This window comes from Lactuca sativa, chromosome 4 (genome assembly GCF_002870075.4).
Source record: "Lactuca sativa cultivar Salinas chromosome 4, Lsat_Salinas_v11, whole genome shotgun sequence".
NCBI classification, from domain to species: Eukaryota; Viridiplantae; Streptophyta; class Magnoliopsida; order Asterales; family Asteraceae; genus Lactuca; species Lactuca sativa.
Window position 1 is genome coordinate 247231539 of NC_056626.2, and position 17375 is coordinate 247248913.

Below are 17375 nucleotides of genomic sequence, written 5' to 3' on the forward strand. Positions count from 1 at the left end.
GAATATATGATCCCTTATCTAATGGACGAGTCATTGACTAGGTCAGAGTACAAAAACAACTTTTAAGAGCTACGATTGCTAGTTGGGATTTTGGAGACGTACTTGAAATAATAGTTATTAGACTTATCCAAGTGGGAGACTGTTTGATTAGGTGTCTAAGCCCATAACTATAATTGGTATGTACTTGACCCGAGAGTAGCATGGTCCATTCGGTTGCATATTACTAGGACAATTTGATAGGATGGATACTTTAGTAAGAGGTTATTTATGATTTATTAATATATTATAAGTTCTAATATATTAATATGAAATCATATGATTTAATTAGTATTGATCAAGAATTAATTTGGAATTAATTCGGTGATCAAAAGAGACGAATTAAATATACAGGGGCTGATTGTGTAAATCAATCATACATATAAGTTGGTCTAATAATCTATGGTGGATTATTAGTGGTGGGCTAAGCTTATGTAAGTTCCATAAGGTGTTAATCCATTACAAGCCCAAGTGTAGGAATTAGGGTTACACATGATTCATGGATTCCTACACTATAAATATGTAACCCCTTAGACTAAAATGGTTGAACTAGTTGCACAAGTTTTTCACAAGTGATGTTGGAGATCATAGAGCCGATTTTTGGTGCTAGTATTTCCTCTCTCAAGTTCTCCTTTGTCCTAGGTGTGTCGTGAACCGTTTGAGGTGCAACATTTGGGGCATAAGTTGTTAAAGGCTAAAACTATAAGCTACAACAAAGAGGTAACTCTATAACTCAATTCTCTCTTGTTTATATCAATTGTATGTTAGTTGTAGGCTTAAAGATTTGGAAACAATATTGCATGTATAATTAGAGAAAACGTAGATCCAATGCTTTTAGGGTTATATGTGCACCATAGGAAGTTGTAGTATACCAAAAACCCAACAATAAGGTGATGAGGGAGGCAGAGTAAAGGACTTGAGGTCCTTTAAATTGGGTGCAAACCCGGAAATTTAGGGTATTCACACTCAGCTCCAACTCTTCGAGTTGAGTCCACCAACTCGTCGAGTTGGTTCTAAGGTCATGCGGCTAATTTCAGTCTCTGCTCGTCGAGTTGGGGCGTCCAAATCATCGAGTTGTCCTACAAAAAAGAATATAAAAAAATTTAAATTTATACCGGGAAGTCGGGATGTTACATTATGCGAGCTTTGGGTGAGGCCCATTATATTCATTGGGTGGGGCTCATTATGTGAATTAGGGAGAGGCCCATTATACTCATTGTGCGGGGCCTGTTGCTTGTATGGTATATAGTATTTTGGGGAACTTACTATGCTTTGTGCTTATGGTTTAAGTTTATGTTTCAGGTACTTCTAGTGTAATGGGAAAAGGATGGGCTTGATCACAGTGCACCTACCCGAGTCCTACATTTTATGATTTTTGGGATCATACTCTGATAACTATTTTCAACTATGACACACATTGATTGTTTTTTAGATCTATGGTTGATAGTTTTTGTTTATTGTAAATAAAATTTTTTCTTAATATTTTTAGGACGTTACAAGTTGGTATCAGAGCCTTGGTTTGAGGGATTCAGACACGCTCTCGTGTGTGTCTGAACTAACACTGAGGATTTGGTAAGTTTTTCATGAAAGAAATGATTTTCCAAAAAAGATTTGATCCAAAAGGATTTTTATGTAATGGGGTGTGATGCGTGTAATCGGCCGAGCTCAAGTAAGTGTTCACAAAATACCCATACATGTTTGTTTGATTTACTATGTGAATATAAGAATAACATGCTACATTAAGGTTAATCATCTGCTAAAAGTTGTATGTTAGGAAATATACCTTTGTATGCTGTAATGCCTGCGTTTCCAGACTAGGCATTTTCGTTGACGTAATAGTCTAGGTTAACCCTTGTAACTCTTTTGAAGTATTAAAGATGAAATATTTGAGTATTATGTGAATGATGTGAATTATGTGTTTATTTTCTTAATTATTATAATTTAATGAATTAAGAATAAAATAAGCGTCAAAACTAAAGTATGATGAAGTTATGATTTTCTGAAGTTTCCGAATATATATAGAACGCCCAAATCTGACTTCGTATGAGGAAGTTATGATTTTCTGAAGTTTCGACTTAGCGGTATGCAGCCCGAATACTCGATTTGAGATCGAGCGATTTATAGCCGAAAGAATCTAAGCGAGAATCGAAGATCTCGTTGTTAGAAGCAAAACGATGAAAAGTTAGGAGACAACGGACGTCGGACGAAGAAGTTATGAATTTATAACGAAGTTTTCCTGTCAGGGCCTACTAAAAGTAAATAATAAAAATAAATTCAAAATTAGCTGAGGGAGTCTAAACGAAAGTTGTAGAGCGTAGTCTCACCTACGCGTGGATATAAACAACGTCGAAAACGGAGTTTGTATGACGAAGATATGAATTTTCAAATTTTATTAAATAATTAATATTTAAATTTATTTATTATATCCGATATTATTCGAAGAGGAGTCACCGGACTTATCCGGGTTACGCCCAGCGTAATGTTGTACGCCCAGCGTACAAGCAAGCATGACGCGCCTCGCACTCGAGTGATTTCGGGTACGTAAGCCATGACGACCGAGGCAGTACGCCCTGCGTAACCTCGTACGCCCAGCGTACTGCGAGGCCTCAGCCTCTTATAAATAGGATGCGAGGGTTCCGAGCATTCTTGCTCATTTCTTCTCTTTTTCATGCCGAAGCAACCCTCGAAGCCATCCCGACACCACAGATCTCATATCCAAGTTAAGAAGGAAGTTTTATGCTCCCGAGATCCCGAGAAGTGCGATTCCCGAGCCGAACCTCTGCCCGCGAGGAGTTCGATCAGGTGAGTGTTGTCTAATCATCTTCTGATCAGGTGAGTGTGTGGTTACTCACTTCCAACACATTATTATGAAGTATTTTATATAAAATAAGTGCTATGTGTATATATTTTGTTGTTATATGTGTGAATGTATATCCACTCTCTTGTATCTCATAGATCTGATTTATTCTCTATGAAATACGTGTTATGTGTGTGTGCAACATCTGTTATGTGGAATATGTATTGATTAAATCATACTATACAAATTTTAAACTATGTATAAAAATGTATATTTTAATCTACTAATATGTTGGGTAGAACATGGGTAGATAGTTGGTGTGTAATAAACAGATGAGAGGCCTCGATGTTGTTTTGATTTAGTCATCTAGCAGAGTTTAGATGACGCCCACAGACTTTTCTAGACAGTCTTGTGGAACACTAGCAGGCTCGCCACTTGTAGGTGTTAATAAACTTGGGTGTTCATTCGCTGTACTCCATCCCCCCCCCCCAATGGTTGCCTTATTTGACACATATTGCCGGGAAACCCCCGAATGCATGTGTTGTCGCCCCGATGAAATATTCTTAGACTAGGTCCCTTGTGTTAGTTATTTTAGGGACATAAAGTGAGAATAACAGGAATGGGTGATTGGGTTATTGTTGGTTGATGAAAATTAATTTAATTATTTATTGTGGGTTGAAAACCCTATATGCTCACCAGGCTCTCAAGCCTGACCCACTCAGTTTCTTTGTATTACAGGAAGTGGTGTGAGGGCATAAGATGGATAATCATCAAGTTGTTTTGTTTGCAAGTCTGTATGTGTATATATTTGTTGAATGACTTGTAATAATATCGTTTATGCTTTATGGTCTGTATCGAAACATAACATCCCGAGTTTTTGATTATGGAATGAAATTATATTTCTTCATGAAATGTTTTGATAAAAATATATTTTATCATGTTTTGTTTTTGGGAACAAATTCCACATCTCTTTTAAAATCAAAAGGATTTACTCTGAAAATGTTTAAAAAGCATAAATGAAACCGGTCTTTTCTGGCCGAGATATTGGGGATGTCACAATTGGTATCAGAGCATTAGTTTAAGCGAACTAGGAATTTGTAGGATTTCTAGACATAAACTTAAAATGCTAAGTGAAATTTTGAGATGTGTGTCTGTGATATTTTAGACACGAGCACTAGTTTATTTAAGGAAAATTATCTAAAATGCTTTTATGTGCTAAATGTTATATGTTTGCCATATATGATATTATTTGTTCGGATCTATGGTCTGTTGCCGACCGGATCTGGAAACCTTATGTGCGTAGGATTCTAAGCTTATGTCTACAATATTATAACTAGCATGTAAACGTTTCAGAGTGATAAGGATAATTTGAATATCTATCGTGAATGAGGATCTAATTTCACCTTACTCAGTGTGTAGATCAAAAATGGTGAGAACAAGAAGTGGAGTTGGAAATGCTGATGAAAACAGGAATCAACCACCAGTGATTGAACAAATACATGTTGTAGCTGCAGCACTGGAGCCAATAACAATGGCTGGTGTACAAATGATGATTCAAAGAATGTTGGATCGTCAAATAGAGGAGACTAGGCGGTTGCTTCAACATAATCGTGAAGAACTGTCAATTCGTGTGGAAGAACCTAAATTAAATGAAGGGCACTCTGAAGGTGGAAACTTCAGTGGATCTATTAGTCAAGCTAACCCGCCGATAGTTAGGCAAAACAACCATGATGGAAGGAATGATGGAATGGGATGCAAGTACAAGGACTTTCTAACTTGCAAACCATCGACCTTCAATGGAAAGGAGGATCTGATTGGAGTTATGGATTGGATCTCAGAAATGGAGTTAGCCTTCATGACTTGTGGCTACAGAGGCAAGTTGCAGACTATCTATGCAGTGCGTCAGTTCCGAGGTGGAGCCGTTCGATGGTGGAACACTCTAGGAAAGACTTTAAGCCCTAATGAGCCACTGCAGTTGTCATGGGCAGAGTTCTTGGCGCAGTTCAAGCGCAAGTTCTGCTCGGCTCAAAATCTGTTGGAGTTGGAGAATAAGTTTTTGACATTGACGAAGGGCAGCATGTCAGTTGATGAATATACAAACGCTTTCACCGATAAGATGGAGTTTGCTTTGCGCATCATGACATATGAGCTGAGAAAGGTTGACCGATATGCAAAAGGACTTCCATGGGAGTATGAGGTGCCGGTACGTCACGCACATACTCTAGAGGCAGCTATCTGGGCTGCCAAGTCTGTTGAGAACATGATTAAGGGGAGAACCACCAACAAGGTTGAGGTTAGTGAGAAGAGAAAGTTTGAGGGAACATCTGGTTCTAGTAAGAAAAGCAAATTTTCGAAATCTGATTCGAAAAAGTTTGCTGGAGGAAAAGGAGGCAAAACGATATGGTGTGATAAGTGTAAGAAAAAGCACTTTGGGAAGTGTAGTGAGGATGTAACCTGCTACAAGTGTGGAAAAATTGGACAGTTTTCCAATGAGTGTCCGAACAACAAAAGGATGTGTTTTGGTTGTAATGAAGAGGGGCACATTTTGAAGGACTGTCCGAAGAAGGAGGCAGCAAAGCCCAACATTCCACCAAAGTCGAAGGCGAGAGCCTTCCAGATGACACCTGAGGCTGCAAAAGATGAAGCTGATGTTGCTTCAGGTACCTTTCTTGTTAACGAACTACCTACTCAAATTTTGTTTGATTTTGGAGCTAACTACTTCTTTATTTCGCATGAGTTTGGTAGAAAACTAGCTTTGCCTGTTGATAGACTAGATAATGCTTTATTAGTCGAAGTTGCTAGTGGCAAGTTCGTACCTGTTAGCCATCGTATGAAAAACATCTTAATCGACCTTAATGGGAATAAGTTTCATGAGGAATTATTGCCTATCGAACTTAATGGTTTCGACATCGTTCTGGGAATGGATTGGCTTAGCGCCAATGATGCCGAAATTTTATGCAAGAAGAAGATAGTTAAAGTAAACCCGCCTGGGAAAGATTCGTTTATGGTGTATGGGGACAAACGCAGAGTGAATTCTAGAATCATTTCCCTAATGAAAGATAGAATGTGTTTGACCATGGGATGTACATCATATTTAACATTCGTGATTGATGCTAAAATGAAAAGAAGGTGATGCAGAGTATTCCAGTGGTGTGTGATTATCCGAAAGTATTTCCCGAAGATCTTCTTGGATTACCACATGATAGATAAGTGGATTTCAGAATAAACTTGTTACCAGCGACCACGCCAATAGCAAAAGCACCTTATCGATTAGCACCGACGGAGATGAAGGAGCTGATGATGCAACTTCAGGAGTTATTGGACAAAGGTTTCATTAGACCTAGTTCATCACCCTGGGGAGCTCTGGTGTTATTCACGAAGAAGAAAGACGGAAGTATGAGAATGTGTATCGATTACAGAGAGCTGAACAAGGCAACAATAAAGAATAGATACCCGTTGCGAAGGATTGATGACCTGTTTGATTAATTACAAGGTTCGAACTATTTCTCGAAGATCAATCTGAGGTCAGGATATCATCAGCTAAAAGTGAGAGAGCAGGATGTCGAGAAGACTACATTCAGAACACGATATGGACACTATGAGTTCATGGTTATGTCGTTTGGACTAACCAATGTTCCAGTAGCATTCATTGATTTAATGAATAGAGTTTGTAATCCGTTCCTTGATAATCCGTGATAGTGTTCATAGATGACATTCTGATTTACTCGAAAAGCCAGGAGGAACATGGCAGACACTTGCGAGAAGTGTTAGAAGTCTTGAAGAAGGAGAAGTTGTATGCGAAGTTCTCCAAATCTGATTTTTGGATTCGAGAAGTCTAATTCTTGGGTCACGTGGTCAACTAAGAAGAGATAATTGTTGATCCAGCAAAAATCGAATCTGTAATGAAGTGGGAATAGCCGAAAAGTCCCACGGAAATCCGTAGCTTTTTAGGATTAGCCGGATATTACCGAAGGTTTATCCAAGGCTTTTCTTCGATCGCTAGTCCATTAACAACTTTGACCCACAAACGAGCTACTTATGCTTGGAGTGATAAGCATAAAGAAGCATTCGAGAAGCTAAAGAGGAGGCTATGTGAGGCACTAATTCTATCTCTACCCGATGGAGTTGAAGACTTTGCTATTTATAGCGATGCGTCTGGGATTGGATTGGGTTGTGTTTTGACCCAAAGAGATATGGTGATTGCATATGCGTCCCGACAGCTGAAGGAGCATGAAAAGAATTACCCGACTCATGATTTGGAGTTGGCAGCGGTAGTTTTCGCTCTAAAAATATGGAGGCATTACCTCTATGGCACGAAGTGCAAACTTTTCACTGATCATAAGAGTCTCCAATATCTCTTTTGTCAGAAAGAATTGAATATGAGGCAACGACGCTGGCTTGAATTACTTAAGGACTACGACTGTGAGATACTTACCACCCCGATAAAGAAAATGTTGTGCTGATGCTCTCAGTCGGAAAGTCAATCTTGAAGGAAAAAGGCCAAGAGCGTTAAGAATAGAAGTTGTCTCGACAATTGTAGAGAGTATAAAGAAAGCTCAAGAATAAGCTTTAGAGAATAATGAACGAAAGGAGGAACGTTTGGGTAAAACGTTGGTGTTTGATACAAACGGTCATGGACTGAAGGTGTTCCAAGGTCGGATTTGGGTACCTAAGCCTGGAGGAATATGAGATCTTCTGATGGAAGAAGCTCACAAAACCATGTACTCGATTCATCCTGGTAGCACTAATATGTATAAGGACCTGAAACCCTACTACTGGTGGTCAACGATGAAGCTTGATGTTGCAAAGTACATGGCCGAGTGTGTGACCTGTGCGAGAGTCAAGACACAACATCAGAAACCATATGGGAGTTTAGAGCCTTTACCTGTGCCTATGAGTAAATGGGAAGACATTGCTATGGATTTTGTCACTAAACTACCACAAACAAAAAGTGGTCACGACATGATTTGGGTGGTTGTTGATCGATTCACTAAGAGTTCTCATTTCATAGCAGCCAAAGAGAAATGGTCTATGGATAAGCTTGCGAATTCTTATGTAAAGGAAATTGTGAGGCTTCACGGTGTCCCGTTAACGATTGTGTCAGATCGTGAAAGTCGTTTCACCTCAAGGTTTTGGAAAAGTCTACAAGAGGAAATGGGTACCAAGTTGTGTTTAAGTACAGCTTACCATCCACAGATTGATGGTCAGAGTGAAAGAACGATACAAACACTTGAAGATATGTTGAGAGCATGTACCCTAGAATTCCTAGGTAACTGGGATGAACACTACCTTTAGTAGAATTTTCCTACAATAATAGTTTCCACTCGAGCATAAAGATGACACCTTATCAAGCTTTGTATGAACAAAAGTGTCGTATGCCGTCTTGTTGGCTTGAGGCTGGGGAAAAGCAGTTTATGGGTCCCGAGATGGTCCATCAAACTGCTGAGAAGTTGAAAGTGATCAGGGAAAGAATGTTAGCAGCTCAAGATCGTCAAAAGAGGTATGATGACAAGAAGCGAAGACCGATGACTTTTGAGGTTGGAGATTCGGTTTTGCTTAAAGTCTCATCGTGGAAGTGACTTATAAGATTTGGTAAAAGGGGAAAGTGTTGGATTAGTGTCTAAGCCAGTAACCATAATTGGTAAATACTTGACCCGATTGTGCATGGTCCTTTTGGGTTGCCTTCACCAAAGCAACTTCACTGGAGAAATAATAAAGAGAGAGGTTATTATGATTTATTTATATGTTATAAGAATAATATATTAAGGAGAAATCATATTTGTTTAATTAATATTTGTCAATAATTAATTAGGAATTAATTTTGTGATCAAGTGTAATTAATTAAACTAGAGGGGCTGAGTTGTAATTATCTGATAGTTGCAAAATAGGGCAATGGTTATCCTTGTTAAAGGATGGACGAATTCAAGGATAAGGATATCGTTAAAATCATCCAAGGTCCAAGAGATAAGGGTTTTCAAGGCTTATCTTGTGGTTGCTTGGTGGGCAAGTAACTGGATAAGGATAAGGACTGAAACCCTAATCCCAACCCTATATAAAGACCCCTAAGGCCTTAGGATTTCGACCACTAGATCCCTAGAGCATCTAAGGACTATTTCTACCTTCTCTCTTCTCTCTCTATATCTTCTCCAATTGCTTGTGGTGTTTGTGAGCCTTTAGAGGCATTACACTTGTAGTGCTTGCTTTCAAGACATAGGGTTTGAAGATTTAAGTTTTTATTACAATATAACAACAAGAGGTATCTAATCTAACCTTCTTGGTTAATTTCGAAAATAGAAATCATGATTAGGGTTTTATTATGTGTTCATAATGTTGTGTATCTAGTAGTGAAAACATAGATCCAATGCTAGGTTTGCATGTTCACATAGGATTGTTTGTATATAACCCATCAGTGGTATCAGTGACTTTGGTGAACTTTTTTTTTCAATTATTTTATTCAATTATATGAACTTGACATATTAGGGTTTATTGCCAATAAACCCTAGGAGGCCAGGGTTTTTCGAGATTAGGGTTTGCAAACCCTAATTTGCAAGAGTTTGAATAAGATCTTCAAATCCTTTCCTTAAATCCTTAAATTTCGAAATCTAGGGTTTGTCGTAATCCCTTGATTTTCGAAATTAGCCTCCTCCCCAAGATAAGATCCTAAATTTTAGGGATTTGGATTATCCCATATTGTAATTATCATCTAATTGTTATATATGGTAATTATAGATTTTGCTTTATCCTAACCATAACTTCGAAATCTAGAGAGATAATTAAGGGATTAGGAAATCTTAAATGTATAAATGGTAGTTATAGTCATGATTTAGATAATCCCTTATGATGTAATAATTAAATTAATAGTCTAATTCAAGATAATTATTAAATCAAGAGTTTTAATATTTGAAATTTTAATTTACATGAAAAATTTTAAGAGAAATTAAAACTAAATTGTTTTGAAAAGTTTCAAAGCTTGCCCTCAAGTTTTGGAATTTAAATTTTGATTAAAAGTTTAATTTTGATACATATTTAAATTCTAAACCCTAATGTTTTGAAATGTTTCAAAACTTGCCCTCAAGTTTTGGAATTTAAAAGTTGATTAAAAGTTTAATTTAGGAATGTTAAATTCTAAAACCCTAGTATCGTTTTGAAAAGTTCAAATCACACCCTTATGGTTTTATTAATTAATTAAGGTGTATAATTAAAAGAAGTTTAATAAATCCATAAAAGTTTTGGTTTACAATTAAAAGTATAATTGTTATATTTGACCACCTAGTATCGTTTTGAAAAGTTCAAATCACACCCTATACTATATATAACATTAAAAGTCTAACATTATATGTATAAGTAAAAGTCAGTCTTACCGTTAGTAGGCCTCATTCACGAAGCTGGTCTATAAGGGGTGTTTAAGGAAATTGCCTATAAAATGGCGATTGAATGGGTATCCACTCTTACCCACCGTACTCTTGACTAGTGGAGGGTCGTTAGCCGAACGCGTAGGATAGGACAAAATATTCCATTATAAGTATAATGAAGTACAAAAGTAACTAAATGTTTTACAAATTCCCAATCTTAGTTACTTAGGCAAAAGTGAATTGATGCAATTCCATGAAATTACACTTTGTTCCCTTGCGAAGACGTTAGTGGAGCGTGTGTGGTTTACCGGCACACTAAATGGTTCTAAGCGAAGGTAGCAAAGGGTGACTCAATGTTTGTCATAGTTCGGTGGAGCGTGTGTGGTTTACCGGCACATCGAATAGATGACTACAACATGTGGGGGCACCATGTAAGTTTGCATGGTTATTCGCACCCGCTTTGTGATCCTCGACATTCCAGTCACAAACTAGAGGGGCATATCTAGATTTAAACATGCCATTGAAATGTTCAATGAATCTCAAAGAATCTAGGTGTTTTCATAAATTTAAAACTTAAATTTCTTTTTCGTTTTTCATGGTGGAAAATTAGTGAATCGTCATTCACTTACCTTCAAATATTCTGCAACTAGATTACGACGTCCCTTTTCTAGGTTGTGGCGTATTGTGTTGGGTCCTAGCCTTAATATCTCATTTGGGTGATTTATTAAGGACTCAATCAATCAACTAACTTGAATTAGTTTTCTCCTGTTTTGTAGATGTCAAAGTACGACAGCTATGGTCTTCCCAATCCCATGGAACTAGCTTTCCACATGAAGATGATATTCCACGATTTGATCGAGGAACAAGAATTCATACTTCACTTCCTCCACCTCCTCCAATTATTCTCCCTAACCCACAAGATCGAAGAATTGAAAGGTTCAATGTCACTAAAGCCCTATTGGAAATGAAACATGAAGATGGTAAACCCATGTGAAATCACACATCGATAGGTTGATAATGTTGGGTGTGTCATTCTCGGATAAGTTGGCTGTGAACTGGGTTCTGCAGTCACTTCCTAAATCATATAATGAGTTCAAAAGAAAGTATTATATGATGGGTCATGACGAAAACCTGATTGACCTAACTTACATACTCATTGCTGCTGAATCAGAAATGATTTGGCAAAACAATGGAGCATATTTGTTGGGAAATTCAACCAACCATGCTTCCGTGGACGCTCTAGGAGAGGCCACATGTTTCTGCTGCCAAGGGAAAGGGAAATGGATACGAAGCTGCCCAAAGGAACCGAAGAGTCTAATAGATGGAAGAGTCAAGAAGTGTGGCTCTGCTTCAGGTAGAAAATCCACTATCTAACTCCATTAAATTCCTATTCTTTATACATAATGTGATAAGATTACATTTGCCTGTTTTGCAGGATCAAAGAAAAGAAAGGAATGTTAATGGAACAACAAGATGAGTCTGATCATGAAGAAATGGATTACAATCGCATGGATTCGAATATCAGATTTTGAGCTTAGGAAGTTATGATAGATATGTTAGGAGTATTTGAATACATAGTTTTTCATTTGAATTTTGCATTCTAAGGACATGTTCTCCGCTACTTTAATGAATAAAATAAATTTTGGATTTTATCTTATTTGTTTATCCTTGCAATGGCATATATGAAAATTGATGTTTGTGTACTTCTAATATTAGCAAAATGGATTTGATTCTTAGTTAGCTTACTTGTGGAAGTGTCAAAAGTTTACCAAATAGGGAGAGTTTCTGATCGCCCAAGTTTCAAGAGGATAGGAACTTGGAATCGTGCAACAAGTATTACATGATGAATGAAAACTACCACATTTGGGAAATTTAGTCTAGTCGTTGACAAAGTGTCAAGTGAAGGACTATGAGATCAAGTACACAAAGTTGTGTGTTGATCAAGTCCACCACAAGAGTGACAAGATATTCATTATGATTTACTAAAGTTTTAGTAAATATGGTTACACTTATAAGATTAAGTATAATTGATTAAAAGAGTTTCAATCAATAGTAGAACGAATAAGTAGAATAAAGTAGGCAGAAAGATAAAAGTTTCTCTGTTCTAAGAAGAAGGGAGAGTACCTTTTATTGTATTATATGATATGACTTAATGATTAAGAACCATATCTCAAATAGATCCTCTAAGTGATTCTTAGTACAATTTGTATGTCTAAGAAGAGGAAATGAGAATTGTGAAAAATGGTTAAATCAAGAAGTCAATCATACTTCGTTCCAATGTCAAGTCTTAGAGTTATACTCCAAGATTGTGAATTAGGTGATAAGTCTTAAGAAGGTTTATAACTTTCATCAAATGTGGAACTTGGAAAAGGTTTTCTTGTTCTCGCACATTTGAAATTGGTAAGTTGTGATGTCTTGGATAAGACAAAGACCAACTAGGACCAATTATGTGAAAAGTTTTGTCTTGATAAAGGCTGCACTAACTCTTGAATATTTGTTTGTCAAGAAATCTTTCTTAACAAGGGAATCTTATATGTCAAGGACTCAGTGGGAGTCTTAATGGTCTTGAAAGGTTTCAAGAACAAATCAAGAATAGACCTTATAATACAACACTAGCACACGACTTGAGGTTTACGACCTATCGTGTTGACACTATTTTGTTTCTCTGTCATTCCAAGTTGAGTTAATTATGCAAGTGAGTTCTACGAGTTCTCAATGGATTGTATAAGGGAAAGGCACCTTGCACAATGGAAAGTACATTGAAATGAAGGGGTGAGCTGCTAAATAACATGGAAGCAATGGTGGGACCCTTGATGGCAAGAAATTAAGAAAGGCAAGTTCTATCCATATGAGTTTGGATTTGTCATCGACATTATCTTGTGATTATGGTTACGAAAAATTCACATGGATGAGAATGAATACACCACAAAATCTAAGTGTCATAAGGTTTCTTTCATTCATAAGAATGATTGTAGGGAAACGCTTTCACTAAGAGATTTTGAAGATAGCATTATATGATTTGGGTTTCTCAAATTCAACTTTGATTATGGCATACCTCTTCATAGTTCGAATTGTGGGAAATGGCAAATAGGTCTGAACATCATAGACTTATTGATATGAGTTTTAGAATCGTTTAGACATATACATATGAGCTGTCCAAGGAAAGATGTATGAGTTTAAGAAGCTTAGATAGAGTCTTATCGAAGCATCTAGTATTAGAAATATGAACTTGAGAAATTGTTTTCTTAAAGTTCAGCTGATTTCTGAATACATGTCAAAGCTAGTGGGAGCATAAGTGTTATGCTAAAGAAATAATCATCATGTAAGTGGGGGCATGATTATTATGGTAAGTATTGCAAGTTAGCAATATTAATTATAGAAAACAAGTGTTGAACTTTGCAATGTCGTAAGGGTTGAAAAATTGTTTTGCTATAATTAAGGGAGAGAATATTGTACTTCGTTTCAAGATCTAAAGCTTAGATTGAGAAATTTTAATAAATTTAGTCAAAAGATACATAGTGTGTTCTTAAAATTTTGATTATGATTACGGTATCCCTCTTCATAGTTCAAATTGTAAGAACGTGACACATAAAATTTTATGGAAGAAGATTGATCGAGTATCGTATCTTCATGTAAGACATTATGCATCGTGTCCCATACGCTTCGGGTATAGGATCGATTGCAAATGCTATAATATTTGACCATTCTAAATTTTTCCAAATGTCTAACGCATTAAGAGGGAAAAAGGACAAGAATCGGTTTTGACTAAGATAATTAAACAACTATCAAAGGACGATCCAAAGCTCGCTGAGGATTGGTCACTTGTGAGTAGTTGGAAGTATGTCATTGAATGGACCATATCGACATCATTATGAATAGATAAGATTCTATTAAGAATGAGTTGTCATATAGTAAATATGGAAATGTTTCCATAAATAGGATTTAGAAATAAAAAATTTATGTCTAAATTAGAAAATTTTATGCAAAAGGATGTTCAAAGAATGTACTTTGAGTAAGAGACATCACATTTCTAGAATTTTTCTATAACTATTTTGATAGAGTACCTTGTGATTTCGATGGCCGAGTCTTTGTGATTTTGTGCCGTAACTTCACAAGAGGATCATTGCATAAAATATTAGAATTTGACACAGTCTATAAGTGACAAGAATTTGATATTCTTGTGCTTATGATAAAGAATTGGGATTTGTGAAATGAGAATGATTGAAAATGTGTTCACTTTATCTATTTCACAAAGTAATAGACCATTGAAAACCAAAGTGTGCATGCTTGGAGCATGGGACAATTATGGTTATAATTCAAGTTATAAAGTTGATTATCTAAAACGTTAAACAATAGATAATGATTAATCAATATGGTGATTAGATAAAGGTGTTTTGTTTATACTCAAGGGTTGGGACCATATAGGATTAGTATTACCTTTGTGTTTCACTTTGCATGTTTTGACTTCCAGAATAATTGAGTTTATTAAGAATAATCGAATTATTCAAACGGGCCACAGTCAGTCATACATTAGAAGTAAGTATGAATGAAGACTGCCATGAATTGGTTTGTAGATTGTCTAGAGCGTATTAGACATAGCAAAGGTTTGCTACAACGTTCATGAGTGCTTATGAATATGATTTTGAGCATTGGATTAAACCCACGTTCACTTGGATCACTTCATGGATTTTATCACGAGCGATTGGTGAGACGATAATATCTTGTATTCTTGAAACCGAGATGTGTGAGTTGTATCTTGCGAATCGGTTGCACATTGATAATATGTAAACACATCGGTAACTCGGTGTTATAAAACTTATTGTCGTGTGTGATTTGGTGACTGAGTGCAAGCAAACATTGAGTTGAAGTTTATCCAATCCTTTTACCCAATGTGGGATAAAAGCGATATCTATGGGCCCCTCGATGATTTAGTGATGACAAACGTAAATGCTCGGCCGGGATAGGGCTAATTTGATTTGTTCAATTAGTCGGTCGTCGTAAATCGGAAATTGAGAAACAAAACATAGACTGAGAGAATGATTTCAATCCATGTCTCGTGTCTATACGATATCTAGAATAGACGAATATATGATCCCTTATCTGAAGGACAAGTTACTGATAAGATCAGAGTTTGACAGTGTATTTGAGAGCTACGATTGCTAATCGAGGTGTACTTACAATTGTAGTTACTAGACTTATCCATGTGGGAGACTGTTGGATTAGTGTCTAAGCCAGTAATCATAATTGGTAAATACTTGACCCGATTGTGCATGGTCCTTTAGGGTTGCCTTCACCAAAGCAACTTGACTGGAGAAATAATAAAGAGAGGGGTTATTATGATTTATTTATATGTTATAAGAATAATATATTAAGGAGAAATCATATTTGTTTAATTAATATTGGTAAATAATTAATTAGGAATTAATTTTGTGATCAAGTGTAATTAATTAAACTAGAGGGGCTGAATTGTAATTATGTGATAGTTGCAAAATAGGGCAATGGTTATCCTTGTTAAAGGATGGACGAATTCAAGGATAAGGATATCCTTAAAATCGTCCAAGGTCCAAGACATAAGGGTTTTCAAGGCTTATCATGTGGTTGCTTGGTGGGCAAGTAACTGGATAAGGATAAGGACTGAAACCCTAATCCCAACCCTATATAAAGACCCCTAAGGCCTTAGGATTTCGACCACTAGATCCCTAGAGCATCTAAGGACGATTTCTACCTTCTCTCTTCTCTCCCTATACCTTCTCCAATTGCTTGTGGTGTTTGTGAGCCATTAGAGGCATTACACTTGTGGTGCTTGCTTTCAAGACTTAGGGTTTGAAGATTTAAGTTGTTATTACACTATAACAACAAGAGGTATGTAATCTAACCTTCTTGGTTAATTTCGAAAATAGCAATCATGATTAGTGTTTTACTATGTGTTCATAATGTTGTGTATCTAATAGTGAAAACATAGATCCAATGCTAGGGTTGCATGTTCACATAGGATTGTTTGTATATAACCCATCAGAAAGTTGAGTCCAAGGTTTATTGGACCATTTAAAGTTCTTCAAAGAATTGGGAACCAAGCTTGCAAGCTCGAATTACCCGAAGAACTGAATGGAATTCACAACACTTTTCATGTGTGTTATTTGAGGAAGTTCATGGGAGAAGTTCCTGATATAATTCCAATTTTTGAATTGAGAATTGATGAAAACAAGAGGTTAATTAAAGAACCAGAGGCAATTGTTGACAGGAAGACTAAGAAGCTTCGACGGAAGATGGTCAAATTAGTGCTTGTCCGTTGGAAACATTCGAATGGGTCAAATCTCACCTGGGAAACAGAGAGTGACATGTTGAGTCGCTATCCGCATTTGTTTGTTGATGTGTGATTCCGGGGACGGAATCATTCTAAGGTGGAGAGAATTGTAACGCCTGCGTTTCCAGGCTAGGCATTTTCGTTGATGTAATAATCTAGGTTAACCCTTGTAACTGTTTTGAAGTATTAATGATGAAATATTTGAGTATTATGTGAATGCTGTGAATTGTGTGTTTATTTTTCTTAATTATTATAATTTAATGAATTAAGAATAAAATAAGCATCAAAATTAAAGTATGAGATAAGCCCGATATCCTTGCATAAAGTAGTAGTGGCCGAAACAAGGTTTCCGAATATATATAGAACGCCCAAATCTAACTTCGTATGAGGAATTTATGATTTTCTGAAGTTTCGACTTAGCGGTATGCAGCCCGAATACTCGATTTTAGATCGAGCGATTTATAGCCGAAACAATCTAAGCAAGAATCGAAGATCTCGTTGTTAGTAGCGAAACGATGAAAGGTTAAGCGAGAACGGACGTCGGACGAAGAAGTTATGAATTTATAACGAAGTTTTCCTGTCCAAGCGTACTACAAATAAATAATAAAAATAAACTCAATATTAGCCGACGGAGTCTAGTAGTCTCACCTACGTGTGGATATAAAGAACGTCGAAAACGGATTTCGTATGATGAAGATATGAATTTTCAAAGTTTATTAAATAATTAATATTTAAATTTATTTATTATATCCGATATTATCCGAAGTGGAGTCACCGGACTTATCCGGGTTACGCCCAGCGTAATGTTGTATGCCCAGCGTACAGCGAAGCATGACGCACCTCGCACTCGAGTGATTTCGGATACGTAAGCCATGACGACCGAGGC